The sequence below is a fragment of the Emydura macquarii genome, unplaced genomic scaffold (assembly GCF_026122565.2).
Source record: "Emydura macquarii macquarii isolate MOO-44397 ecotype Brisbane River unplaced genomic scaffold, CSIRO-AGI_Emac_v2 contig_2897, whole genome shotgun sequence".
In the NCBI taxonomy this organism is placed as follows: Eukaryota; Metazoa; Chordata; order Testudines; family Chelidae; genus Emydura; species Emydura macquarii.
This window is the reverse complement of record NW_027133034.1, coordinates 3,030,996-3,046,159: the sequence shown is the minus strand read 5'-3', so window position 1 is coordinate 3,046,159 and position 15,164 is coordinate 3,030,996. Positions and strand designations below refer to the sequence as shown.

The 15,164-nt window shown below is 37.4% G+C and overlaps 1 protein-coding gene across 4 annotated transcripts in view; it reads left to right on the top strand.

The window, feature by feature from the left end:
* The window catches only part of TRPM3 (transient receptor potential cation channel subfamily M member 3), a 593,929-nt gene that overhangs the window by 352,919 nt on the left and 225,846 nt on the right, over positions 1-15,164 (top strand). The gene's annotated exons all lie outside the window — the stretch shown is intronic.

Genomic DNA, 15,164 nt, shown 5'->3' with positions numbered 1-15,164 from the left:
AGTTCCAGGGAGGATGGAGCTAGGCTGTTCTCGGTGGTGGCAGATGACAAAACAAGGCGCAATGGTCTCAAACTGCAGTGGGGGAGATCTAGGTTGGATATTAGGAAAAAGTTTTTCACTAGGAGGGTGGTGAAGCACTGGAATGTGTTACCTAGAGAGGTGGTGGAATCTCCATCTTTAATGGTTTTTAAGTTGTGGCTTGACAAAACCCTGGCTGGGATGATATAGCTGAGGTTAGTCCTGCTTTGAGCAGGGATTGGACTAGATGACCTCCTGAGGTCCCTTCCAACTCTATGATTCTGTAATATGGCCCTCAATAGTGGTAAATTGCATTAAAAGAATGCCTATTTTCTCTAATTTGAGTTGAAAGAATCTCTATTTTAGGTGCTTATTTAGCTGAAAGGTAATCTCAGTAGAACTAGAAACAAACCTGATGTGCTATCCATTTCAAATCCAGTACATGAAAGCCAAGCCAGTTGTTATTTTGGGAGATCTGTAAATCCAGATTGAAGAAGAACAATAGCAACTGAGTGACAATTAATAGATTAATTTCTAATGCCAGATTTTTATTCAGTTATTAATTTATTGAATGTTGCTGTACAATTAGCAATAAATCCCAATAATTTTGCTAATATTAGAATGCTATAGTAAAAAATAATACCAGAACTGGCTTTAGCTCTTTCAGGTGGGGATACCATACAATTTTACATATGCTGTGTCTCTCTCACCATGATTACAATGTGATGCACAGAAATGGACTCATGAAGTTGAAGATGGATCATCAAAATTATTTTTGTATCTCCTCAGATATTTGGATAGCCCTTAGTCCATACCACCACCTTGAGGTAGGCAGATTAGGATTAAGGAGAAATCAAATCAGAGAGTTTAACATGCAAATTTACATAATTGGATATTTAAAAGATGGGCACTTATTAAGTAGCCTAATTTAAGAAAAGCTGCCAACTAGCTGCTTCCCTTGACTTCTATGGAAGCTTCAGGACACAGTGCCTTTGAAAATCAGACTGTTATTTGGTGCCTTATTCTGAACATCCAATTATGAATGGTTTTGGTTTATGTGATTTGGCTGAGATCCAGTACAGTCACTGTCAGAGCTGGGATTAGACAAGTTCCTTGCTTCCAGACCCATGCTTACGCCATTAACTGCTTCTCGTTAACTACCTCTTGCACTAACCCCCTTTTTTTTGTCAGAAGACACATTGGCTGCTCAGCAGAAGATTCAGCAGCAGGCAGATGGCTGGCAATCAAAAGGGAACTTGTGGTGGTTCCAAAACTAGGCATGCAGCTCAGATAGCCCTTGCACCTTGTAACAGGATGTCACCTTTTTAGAGCCCTGCTATTCTACTGGCTATGTTGGCAACTAAATCAGGTAGGGGTCATTAGCTCCCATCAAGGGTATCAACATTTTTATGTGCCTCCCTGACACAGAAGAGGGAACTAAGAGCAGGAAGAAATCCTGGGAACAAATCAAGTTTGGGAGAAAGCTTAGAGTGAGGTTAACATTGTGTTATTTAAATTGACAATAAAGGTAAACTTCAGACAGGGGTAAGTTATAGACACTAACCCAGGGCATGTGTGTCCTGCATTGAATGTGGCATTAATGCTCTTTCCATTCACACTTGAACCAAAGCTCCAAAATGGACTGTCATCACTGCCTTCCTCTTCCCAAATGGAGGAAATTGCCGCTATGGTTTTCACAAGACACAAAGGCCAGCCTTGAGTAATGTGAAAAATACATGAATTTCTAAAATAATCAGAATGATAAATGATCAACAATGAAAGTCGGGTTACATTTTCCAATCTTCCTCCACAATGAAAAAGGCTAGAGGTTTACTATTTTCCAGTGAAACCCCGTCAAAGTATTGGTGAGGGGCCTGCAGCCTCAGGCATCATAGGACCCTAAAGACTGGCTCAGCAGCTACAGCAATATATATCTATTGAAATATATTTTAAGTACAGAAAGGGAGGAAAAGTTTGTTCCTTTTGCTGTAATGTACAGTGCAGGGATTTATGGTTATAAACTAAAACAACAGGACCTGCTTTTTTGTCAATATGCTGACAATGAACTGAAATAATAATTTATAACACTTAGAACTTCCATAGCGCTTTTCATCTTCACAAATAGATTTCTACTGTCAAGGACAGTAGGAGAATGAAGCTATGCGGGATACCATCTGAGACTTGCTGGCTTTTTATTTCCTTAGACCACAGAAATGTAAGGGGATAATTTTGCCCTGAACTGTCCCACATTTAAATCATAAAACTTTTTGGGGCAAAGAGAGAGAGAGTGTGTGTGTTAGTCAGTGAATATCAATAATAAATCTAGTCCTTAGTGCTGTAAAAGAGGCTTGGTACAATAAACAGAAATGGAAAATAGAAATCAAAATATTGCCTTAGATGCAATTATTTTTTCATTTTACTGTAGACTAAGAATTGTGTAACTAATAGTGAATTGCATTATCTCAAATCTGGATTTAGTTAAAAATCAAAGTAACACTCTGGGAGGAAAATGTGCTTATAATTATTTACGACAACAGCTCTTAGATTGAGCTTCTGAATGCTCTTAGCACCACACAAATGCAGTCTGGCTTTTATTTCGGTCTGGTGCAATCTCTAAATTGCTCCTAATACAGTACATAAAATAACATTTAAAAATTGCTGACAGTAATACTATTAATGGTTCTTGTTAACAATCCTTTTAAAAGTTGACACCTTATTAATTATTTAGATAATGTATAGAGTAAGATACGATACTATTGTCTGAAAAAGGAAAAGACTAGCACATGTTAGTGACCTGAGCTGATCAGAGTCCAGCTCTCTTTCAGACTTTTGGATAGCCGTCTAATCATACTTTTGTTTTTGTAATGGTGCTGATTTGTCACGTACATAGAATGGCTGTAATCCCCACAACCAAACTTGTCTGTCATTTTCCACTGAATAATATGCTGAGAATTAAAAAAAAAGTCTGATGATGAGTAGGATCTCATTTAAACTACAAAGACAATTGTTTCAAGTGCAAAGCCTGCTACAGAGCAGACTGCATCCAGGCCCTCCGCATTGTCCAGGCTCAGTGACCTGGAAATTAGAACTACAGTACTAGCACAGGGTCTTGAAACATTAGGATTTTCAGTACAGGAAATGGAGCAGAATACCAGCAAAGGATCTTTGTATGTCTAGAGTGAGACTTTTGATCTGTTTCTTGTAAAAGATTCCAACCAAAAATTATTTTTCTTGGATTATTAAGGAGCACAGCTCGCTGGGTGACAATTTCATTTTGTTAGACTAAAATAAGTTATTAAATTACATGGGTGGAACACAGATAAATTCCCTGCTCTGATGTCTGTTCCCACATTTTCCCTGTAGTCACAAGTGAAAGTGCCAAGAGAGAAGGTTTAAGTACTTAGTGATCTGAATTTATATGGGCTCTGCAACATACTCATTGCAGTATGGATTTTTCAGAGCAGTAGAGGACTGCTTATCAAGAAGCAGTGGATAGTTGGTGAGAAACAGGTTACTTCCTTCCAGAGGTACGGAAAGTAACAAACAATTCTGGCCTTTGTCACAGCAATATATGGGGAAAAATTTCCCTGCTGCTGCAGGAACTGCACAGAGCTAGCTACGTAGCCCAGTGTTGCCTCCCCAAATCCCACAGCATAGAGGGTGGAGGGGTCATGGCAGTCGTCCATAGTATTATGCGTACTTTGGACCGCAGGACAATTCTAGTAAGGCTGCTGTACAGTTGCTAGTGCATGCAGAGGCAAGGTGGTGCAAATGTGGCTTAAAGCCCCCTCCAACCTCAACTCCCTACCACGTGCCTTATAAACTGCATCTTTCAGGAGCCACATTAGGCTAACCCCTAGTATGTCGTCAGCTGATTGGCCCACGAATAGTCTCCTCGAGTATCTTTCACCTCACACATTTCTCCCATCTTCATAGATGCTCAGAAAATATGTATTTATTTTAACAGTTCTGCTCCTCCTCGTGTAAAACTAGATTTTCCAGGTTATTTTCTACTGTTTTTTCCTAACAATCCACAGCTTCCATAATCAAAATACACCCCGACTTCATTAAACCACTTTGACTTTGTTCAAATTTAGATTTACAAACCACAGGCCAAAGAGTGCACTGATTTACATGCAGGGCAATCAGCCCAGTGAATAGTTTCTGCTGCATTTTTTTATATCCCTTGTGGTTTGGATTTTTTTCTTCTAGCTTTTGATGGGCAATGTGCCTGCAGTGTATGCCAGCTTACCTATCACACTGCTTTCTCTAGATGCAGCATGTGAGCAGATTTCCCATCTGATGGAACTGTGCATTATTGAAGAAACAATTAAAAGGCCATTAAAATATTGCACATGCCATATTTACGTGCTTGTTGGTTTTCTTTTAGTAAAGCCTATAAATTCACTCCCAGAGTACTGCTATGGTTCTTATTAACATTTTCATCCCTATAGAGTTATACTAGCCTAGGAGGAATAAGACAGGTGAATAGCCATAACTGACAATATTTTACGTTCAGATAATTAGGCTGCCTTTTAAGCTTACATTTCCTTAGAAGACTCTTTGAGAGCTCACTCTGTTTCATTTTCTGTATGGTTTTGTTTTATCTTAAGGTTTTTTTTAACAGAGCTTTTATGTTGTGCATATGCTTTTAGAATAGTTTATTAAAGAGTTAAGAGCCAGTCAGCACGCACTGAACATGCTTTTACTCTATTTTAAACATTGAAATGTACGATCTAAATAGTTTGCTGATGATGTAAAGCATTTATAACAAAATGTGCTATCCTCAGAATAGAGTGAATGGCCCAAATTCATCTCTGGAATAACTCTATTTAAGTCATTGTTACATTTAAGTCAATGGAATTACACTAAGGATGGATTTGTCCAAATATATCTTTGGTGGTTACTCAATGTGCTATAATGGTTCTGAAGTACCGCACTTCTATAATTATTTGCAAGGTACTTATACATTGTTGTGCATGTCATTATCCAAAACATGTTTATAAATATTGGAATAACTCTTTACAACACATTAGTTGAACACCCTTAAAATAGAGCTTTACTGTGTGAAGTGGTAGAGAAAAATGTCTAACGTTAAATAAGACCGCACCCTTAATGCCGGCAGTTTTGTCATGCTCAATATAAGAAAAATGTCAAGCAACTGCAGATCAGATAGGAATTCTAATGATTGATGGTGAGAAATAGTAACATAAGCTCGGGGACCATACAGTGTCCCTATTCTGCATGTGCAACTTCTATTCACAGCAATGGGCATTCCTTTGCAGACTTAAGGATAGCATGTGGTCCTTGCTAGGTATAGCTTGATTAAGTCCACGAATGGGAGGAGATATGATAATCACAGATAAGTGCTTCAAGGGCATAAGCATTGGGGAGAGCAATCATTTGGGTGATCCATGGTGTATGGCAACAGGTGTAAAGCTTTGACAGTTTTCCTAACCTTATTTATTTTCCTTAAACATTTATATGAATGACTTTTGTTTGCAAGAATATCTCATGAGAGAAAGACTAATGAATATTTGTACAAATAAGTGCTTGCATGATCATCTTGCAGCATCTGTTGTTTTCTTTTCTCTTGCTTATGAAAATTTGTCACTCAATATATGAGTAGAATCAGTACCATGTAGTGCTAGTGACCAATAACACTCCACAAATATTTACCAAGTCTTTGCTGAAGCAAATAATTAGCAGCTGAAGCAAACAGTTTGTGAGCAATCCAGAGACAGAAAATCCATAATGTTTAGTGAACAATATCAGATAACAAATTTGTAAAAATCAGCCTGACTAATTTATGAGCAGAAAAATTAGCTAAATTCATTGATTCAATTATTCACTCTAACTAGTTTGACTATTATCTCCCACACATTTCAATATTGTCCTTGTAAGCTGTTATTTCCATTAGATTCTTTCAACTTTAGGGAACTTGCAAACAAGACACTGGATAGTTTCATTCCATCAGATTTGCTTGTATGTTTCCTTAAAGCATATGCCTTCTACTGACATATAGTAATTCCAGTATTTGTAGAGCCTATGCACAGAGACATGTAAGGGGCAAAACTGAAGCATTCTCAAGTCATCTTGCTAAGAGTGAACCACAGGGAAGGAAGGAATGGGATGTGTATATTAAGTTCCCATGATCTGAGCTTGTAAGTACATACTTTATTAAACAACTTGCCTATTTTCCCAGTGTTTTTATATACATTACAAACTAGAAAATGAAAGTAAGAGAAATGAGAACTATTTATATAGAGTGACTCAGATAAATGTTCTTCTCAGCTTTATGGCCCAAGTCAAATGTAATCAGTCATCAGAAAATAAAAGCTTCAGAATTCTGCTGATAGGTGCTGTATGGTTGGACTCTCTGCACTTCATTGACGTTACAGAAATCTCACAATAATTTAAGATGCAAAGGAAACAAACGGAATCTGGAAACTACATAGATTTGTATCCACAAGGAGGGGGCAACCTGAGGACATTCCAACTTTGCCAGGCATTGATTAGCAACTTTTTGGTTCAAGCAGAACTTGTTCAGTTAGGGATTTCAGATGAAGAACAGCAAACTCGAGGACATCTGAAAAAGGTAGGATCCAGGGAGGAGACAAAGGAAAAAAAATCTCCCATATGTCTTTGTATTCAGCAAGCTGCTCTTTGCCACCCAGCACTTTGAATATAGTAGAAGGCTCATAGAAATGCAAGACCTATGTGTGTCAAAGTCCTGGTGGTCATTTGCCCTAGGCTGACCAGATAGCAAGTGTGAAAAATCAGGATGGGGGTGGGACATAATAGGCACCAATATAAGAAAAAGCCCTGAATATCGGGAGTGTCCCGATAAAATCGGGACATCTGGTTACCCTATTTGCCCCATCTCCAATTTAAATGTGGGCTCCTGTAATTTGTCTTTTGCTATCAATCACAAATAAATAAAAGTTATTCCTCATTGAGATTCCAGCCTCTGTACTACAATAGTTACGATCAGCAATGGAGCATGAGGACCAGAAGAGGGAAATCTCATTCTCCTCATTTTCAAATTTTTCTTTTTCTTTTACATACCTCTCATTGATTCAACCTGTACAGTTCCTGTTGCCTTCAAAGCTTAGTCTCTGATTTGGAATTGGCTGAATCAGAGAGATACCTATGGGAAGCAGGGGAGGACCCCTGTGCTGTGGAAAATAAAAGCAACTGGAGCAGACAATTGGCCTGGCAGCATACAGAGGAAGAATGCTTTGCAGGAGAGAGAGCAAGTTTGGTATTTAAGGGTATCTGTGAATGAATAAGAATGTCTGGAAACAGAGGATGAAATTGTCACTAAACAGATAAGACCATTCTAGTAATAAGTGTGCTTGATTGTTTTTAGTTGTATTTGATATATCCAATCAGAAGGTGCAAACTAAACTATTCAGTTTGGTTCAGCACGGTTTGTAATCTCTATTCAAATGAAATCTTAGGTTGGAATTGCAACCTATGGTAGGTCAGGACTGATGTGCTCAAAAATTGTAAAAAGCAGTGTAGAAAAACAAAGACTTGTCCAGCCTGCATAAACTAGCCCTTTGCTCATTTTAACATGCTCTAAATATTGTTAATAAGAGAAACTAGTTTATATAAATTATTTCTCAAGTTTTCTAGAGCATAAAATTTTTAGAGAGTGCTACAGTGGCAGCATGCTGAAACAGCATTTTTCGCTGTAGGGAATTCAGTTACCTGATCATTTGACTCTCCTCAGTGTACGATTGCCATCTTACAGGAACTCTTTCCCAGCATGCCTTCCTGAAGTCTAACCCTTCAGGGCTGCAGCAACTTGCCTCTGCCAGTTCTAAAGTAACTGACCACTGCGTCTTCCTCTTTTCCAGTGGGTTAGTATTCTTAATTTTTTATTACATCTTCCTTTTCTAATTCCTGAGGAGATGCCACAGTAAAGTTTTCCAGAAAACCTTTTAAAGTCTCTTAGCTCTGGCTCTCATCCTTTAAATAAATAAATTGCCTTAGTGTGTGTGTGTAAGATACACAAACTGAGCTTTTTTACAAATATTTATACCAACACCACAGCTCTTTCATTTCCCCCTCTCAATCCTTTTGCATTTTTTGTAATCTTCCTCCCTCCTCCTGTGAAGTTTTCCTTTTCAAGATTTTAAACTTTTATCAGTTTGGGGATTTTGGGGGGCTTAGTTTTCTCCCCTAAGAGAGTATACATTTGTATAACTCCCTTACAAGTACATTACATGTCTCTGGATATTATCTACTGTTTTTCTATAAGTGTAATTGCTTTGTTGTTCAGCTGAATGTACTGGTAATGCATGTATCAGTATTTTAGATTAATTTTTCACGCACTGACATTGCTCTCTTCCACCCATATATTCATAGATGAGATATAATGTATTCACCTTTGAATAACCCTTTTTTGTAGTGTGACCAATTCAACAATACGACTCTCTGCCCTCTCCAAAACTACATAAAATACAAATGATGGAACAGAAACCAAAATATATCAACACAAAAATACAGCTAAGTGATATCATGGACAATATTCATTACATACACTATAAAAGCCATGACTGAAAATGTTTGATTACTTATACACAAGAAGTAGAGGTCACTTACTCATGAAAAAGTCAATATTTGTAAATAGATATCAGTTAATATAATTATTTCCCATTCCAAGTACAAGGGGAAACTCTGGTATCTCAAATACCTCTGAGATTCATGCTGACCTTTTCCATTACAACCACTATACATGTGCATGGTTTAAAATAAATGAAAAACATATTTTAAATAAATAGACTATAGATTTCATTACTTCAGAAAACATTTGGACATAGAGGTATGCTTTATGTACATAGTTACCTATTAACTATGCCAATATTAGATAAAGTGTCATCACCTGAGTACCTACTAATCTCCTACATTATCATTTTATTACTAGAAGTACCCTCTCTGAAGGTATAAACATGTCACAATACCAGAGAGTTCACATTTTCGGTACTCCTGACTATACCACAACTTAAGAACATAGCACTTTTGTGAACTACACAAGAAATGCAATATTTTCCTTTTACATATAATAAAAAGTGGTGGTGGTGGTGGTGGGGAATCTATATATAGTCTGTCTTTACTTCTCAATTCCTCCAGCCCAATCAAGCTTTGACATAGCATCACCTCTATACTATAGTTTAAAGGCCCAGTGCTGCAGATGCTTACACATGAGTAGTCCTACTGATTTATTGACTTCAGTAGGACTATTGACCCAAATACAGAATGACACATCGAGGTGTTTTCAGACTCTAATACTGTAAAATGGCAACGTTTTTTCTTGGTAAGTTAAGTGATTATTCAAATTAAGTGAAATGAAAAACAATTTTAATGAAATACACTTTCAACTGCAAGCTTGTCTTGAAGTGTGTGATATAACTTTTAACAGCCCATTAAGAAAAGTTATAAAATTTAGTCAAATATTTACATTGAAACTAATAAACAGCTACCTCTTTGTAATGTTTCCCCGTAAAATGACAAAAATTCTTCTCTCTTCCTTAGCATGTTTTATTTTTTCATTTTTATGACACCCTTCATAATGGTATCTGAGCTTTGACTTTTCATTCAGACTATGCTCCAGGTTGGTTGTTTTTTTGTTTGTTTGTTTGTTTTGCCAATAACTCATACTTCAATCTGTCACCATAATTTAATCCTATGTTCTTCTCGTGTAGTTATTATGACTCTGAATACCTAATTTATTTTAAGCTGATTTTCTCAGTTACTCCCCTGTGTGATTGTATTCTAAAAGAAAAACATGGGAGAGAGTCATACTTGTCTTTAATAGAAAATATAAGTAGAAAACTTCTTTCACTCAGTGCTTTGTTTCATTTATATACCCCAGTAGTGTTTCTAGAGACTGGTTGGCAAGAAATGCTTCAAAGAATTTTCCTTCTTTATAATATTCCTCACTATCAAGGACATCTGCCCTCCAAAGAAATTGCTTTGCAGGCTTGGATTGCTCAGTGCTATTGGGTGTCCATACAGCCACGGCAACAGAAAGCAACCACTTCCATTTGTGACTATGCAGAAGTTTTGCATGCCATCCTATCAGATAATGATCTAGCCATGGTGATCCACCCATTCATGACCTGCAGGCTTGACTGTTAGAACTCATATATAGGAATAAAGTCTGAAAAAGCTCCAACTGGTACAAAATGCATTAGCCTGTCTGCTTCTCAACATAGGTCAGCCCTAAATATAAGAAATTCACCAACCATATTCATCATAGGTTAGGAGGTCCAGATGGCTAGGATCATTGAGTTTGCTTCAGTACCTCAGGTGGATGCTTTCATTTGCTGTAAATTAACCAGTTCCAGTGGAGAAGGCTGCCTCACTTACAGCCTAAGCTGACAATACATATATCTGTTCCTTGAAAGGGACTTGAGGCATCTGACACAGCCCTCTGCCTTATGCTGTTATCTTTAATGCTGCTGCTTCTCCTGGGAATGCCAAGCTCTAGACAGTAATTAAGACTCCATATCTTGGGCCTTTCTGATCCAGGCTTTATCTGAGGGTACTAAGCTACTTGGGGGAAATCATGGCTGGAATGATGAAAACCCATGGATCATCCCTTCTAATCCCGAGGCACAGTGAAGGGTTACCACCCAAACTGATCCAACATGTGAGTGGTTTTGTTGGTCATGGGGTTTTTCCTGATCGTATTGCCCAGTTTCCCCATAAAAGATTGGCCCTAGAAATCACCCATTCATTTTTTCCCATCCCTCCTTGCTGCACGTTTCCTCTTTACCCAGATGGGGGGACAAGAGCTAAGCCTTTCTACAAACAGTCCTCAGTGTACCTAGCATTGGGCCCTTGCATTTGTCCTCTTATATTTGTAAGTGAGGCAGCCTTGCCCACTGGAATAACAAATCGGTTCACTGATATAAAATAGAAGCATCCACCTGAAGTATTGAAGCAAACACAGTGAGCCTATTCATCTGCAGCACAAAAAGTGAAACACAAATAGTTGGTGGATTTCTTATGCGTGGGGCTGACCTGTGTTGCCAAGCAGATAGGTTCTACATTACATGTAGGAATAAAGTCTGAAAAAGCTCCAACTAGTACAAAATTCATTAGCCTATCATTAGGCCCTTTGCATAGGTAACATGTTACCTGTGTTAAGTTAGTTTACTGTGTTTTGTATGGGAAATGAGGATTTCATCCTCACCTCATAATTGTTGTTGCTTAACCTATTGGATAGGATCCTGCACATTTTGGGATTGAAAACCCTGAATTCATATCTTGCTGCACTCTTTGACAGTATGGGGCTGGTTTGCCATTGTAGGGTCAAATCTGCTCTATATGAGTACCACTGAGCTCAATGAAAAATATGTATACTTTGGAGGGCAGAACTTTGTGCACCATAAACTCATTTGTCTGGTGCTTGTTCATTCAAGCTTGTTTTGGAGTTTTAGCCAAGATTTCAACTTACTTTGAAAAAAAATTAAAGGAACTTTAAAAAGCATAAACATTTTAAAAGAATACTACTGAATTTTTTAACATCAACATTAATGTTGCAAATGATAAAAAAGCCAGTCGTATCGCTCTTGTGCCAGTTAATTTTTTTTAATGAAAGTAAAATGTCCTGTCTCCCTCTATGCATTAGAAGATAAAAGAACAAATAATGCAGATGGAAAAGCAGACTGTGGCAGAAAAAAAACCCCAACAGCAAAATACAACCTCCCCCATACACACATACATAGATGTTGCCAGATTAAAAGTCTGTCAGTAATTAAAGAATGAGTGAATAGATTAATATTTTTAAAGGATTACTTTAAAAAGAAAGCTTTGTCTCAAAGGACTTTATTTTCAAATAACCTGGGGAGCCAAAAAAAAGTCTGATGTAAAACATTCAAAGTATCTCATAGTTATTAAAACCCAGCTAAATTATGGCAATACAAAACATGGGTGTGAATATACATTAGAAAATAAAACACCTAATTTACAGTTTTTCATTTTTAGTTATAAATTTTAATACATTGGACAATACATTATATCCTGTGCTTTTAATCTCTCATATAAAACAATAAAATAGAATACAGGGAAAAAGTAGGAGCGATTCTACATGAAATTCTGATTTAGGAAAAATCAATTGAGTATAATACATATATAAAATAGCTATAAACAAAATATAAAAAATAATCCATCAAAATAATTGAAACTTTGTTCACAGTAAACTGATCAGATTCACCAGGTAGAAAATATTGTATCCCAAGGAGACCTTCCTATCACTGTACTGCAACCAGAATGCCCTAGCAAGAATCTCCACAGGAGGTCATTCATGAGTCTTGGGTTCTGACTTGCTCTATGCACTAACCTACTCCAACCAAGGAATTTAAAATTCACTTGATATTCAATTCCTGTATCAGCAGAATATAAAAATGAAGCCAGGGCATAAGCTGTTTTCAATGCTTTAACAACGTTTTCTTTACTGAGGAAATCAGATTCTTGGCACTGTATTTGCAGGTTTTAACTTATTTGTATAGCATTTTGAACATTGCAAAATATCTATGGCTATGGGTGAAAGACAGTTAGATTATTGTAGATTAAAAGACATGATTCAGCAACTGAAAAAATGTATTGCAATGAATTTCCATTATAGATGGGATATTAACTTTCCATTTCTCTTACCAGATCAGATTACAGCAAATGTCTCAAAATTGCACTATGCAAAAGAGAGAAAAAATTAATCTTTATGATAATCTTAACATTAGTTTTTAATAAGAACTATATCTGTGTTAAGGGATTTCTCTCCATGAGTATGCAGGGTTTAGCACCAGGATCAGAACCCTACTTGATTTTGGAGAAGTTTGAATATTTACATCACTTTTGAAGTCAGTCCACTCTGGTAACTGGCTAAGACAAAATCCTTAATGTGAAACTCTACTGTCAATCTTTGAATTATTGGCCTCTTTGAGTCTCAGTTTGTTCCTTTGGTCCTCTCTCTTTTTAACCAATATTCACCTTTCCTTTCTGCCCCACACAAACTAACATTTTACTTTATAGTCTCAGGTATTATACTTTCCTCATTAATAGAGTTCTAGGAATATCAAGTGTCTATGAAACTTGGCTTAACCATACATAGAACTCTTCTGTAGTTGGTTGAAGTTAGTGTACTTGTAGAGGAAGAGAAAAATCTATTGAATTTCTCTCACTCATGTGTCTTTGATTTTGTTTGCTACACTAAATAAATCTGTATAGACCTGATCCTACAATCCTGATTCTTGTGTAACTCCTGATGAAGTTGATCTGACACTTGCCTGCATGAGGACTGCAGTATAAGGCCATGAACGAGTAAAGTTCAGAATAATTTGGGGCTATAAGAAGAAATAGTAATTATTAGCGTAACATTGCCTTAACTGCAAAAGTCTGGTTTATTCCCTTGTGTCAAAGAGGTGGTTGAGAGAGAGAGGAAGAGAGAAAGAATGGGAAATCTGGATATGATTGGATTGGCCCAATTTCTGTGAAACATTTTCCAGAGCAATACCTCCATTGCCCGTGGACATTAATGCTGCTGTACTTACTGATCTGGGGTTTAGGCAATGCTAGCTTGTTACTGCACATCACCTAATTTGGGGTCTGATTTTACTCACCATTCATAAACTTGAACCTCCAACGTTGCTCTGAATAGTTGCACTTTTGGTCATATCCATTTCCTGTGATGCAGATTGGATGCTCATGATAATGGCTTTGAAAATACAGTTCCATCAGATGTTGTTCCTCTTTTATACTCCCACGCCCTTAGCAGAATTATGGCCTGCGAATAGAAATATCCTCAAATTTAGGAGCTAATTGTAGAGAAACATGAGACATTTGCTCAGGTGATTACATGTAATTCATTGACAGTAAAGGTGGATTAAAAATAAGCCATGAAATATTACCTATTCATGTGAATAGTTTATTATATTCATTAGTAAAATATTGCCTTAAAGAGACTAATCAATCTGCTGTGTTGTGGATCTAGTTAAAGTAGTGGCTCAGAAAGCTGACTCTTCATCCCCCTGGGTAAACTTCTGGTACCATTAAAACAACATGCAATTTTATACTTGGAATAGAATGCTTTCTGTTTGATTTTTCATAAAAAGCAAAATATTGGAGAGCAATTGTATAAGTGTGTGGTGGAATCTTCCTTTTTGTTATCTTGAGCGATGAATTTAATGCTTGTATAATCTTTCAAATCAACAGCTCTGGAATTGAAGTTACCTTTTTATCCATAGAACTGGTACGGCATGTGTATCAGCAAGCTTCCCCAAACCACCCCAAGTTCTGCCTTTTTCTTCCAACCTTGGGCTCGCCTCTAAGGAAGACAGGATAGATCACTTTCTATATTAAGTCCATCCTTGGTCTGCTGTGTGTAACCTGTAGTGGTGATTTTTGTGGATGATGTGGATACTTTCCCTCTGAGAACTGGTAAGAATTTTGAGTCACTGTCCTCCAGGACTGTGTTTTGAATTGGAGATCAAAAGATGAACATGTCGTTATCCAATTACCAGTTCCCTGAGCCATTCAGGGTTTCAGTTGCATCTCTTCTTTTTAACCACCCGATTAAATTGATGGAATTTACTGACCTGTGCCTCTTCGAATTCCCAGGCTGGACATTTGACAGGAATGATGCCTTATATCTCATGACACCAGTAAATTTATCTCTAAAGCCCCAATCCTGCTCCAGGTTCTGTCAGCATAGACCATTGTACACACAAAGGATCCGAAGCTGACTGCAGTCCTTGTCAGTTTTCACTTCTCCTGCCCACATTGACCTGCCCACAGTTTCATTCTGCTGATGCTCAAGAAAGCTCTTAGCCGCAGTGGAGGCAGGCAGAATAGCTATTCACTGAAGAGGACCACATGAAAACAGAGGCTATTAAAGTGCTAGAGCACCAGAGATACACATCATGACCTTCACAGCAGCCAGAAAGCGAAGAGAAAGGGTAGAGTAGCAGATGCACACATTCCTATCACAACAGTCAGATGGAGGGTAGGAAAAAAGGAAGAGAATGTTTCTTTTTCCTTTCAGCAGTTGGAGCAGGAAACTTTAAATTTATCAGAGGCTGTTATGAACGATGAGCCCTGGAACAGGTCTCAGAGATAGCACGCTTCTTGTTCTT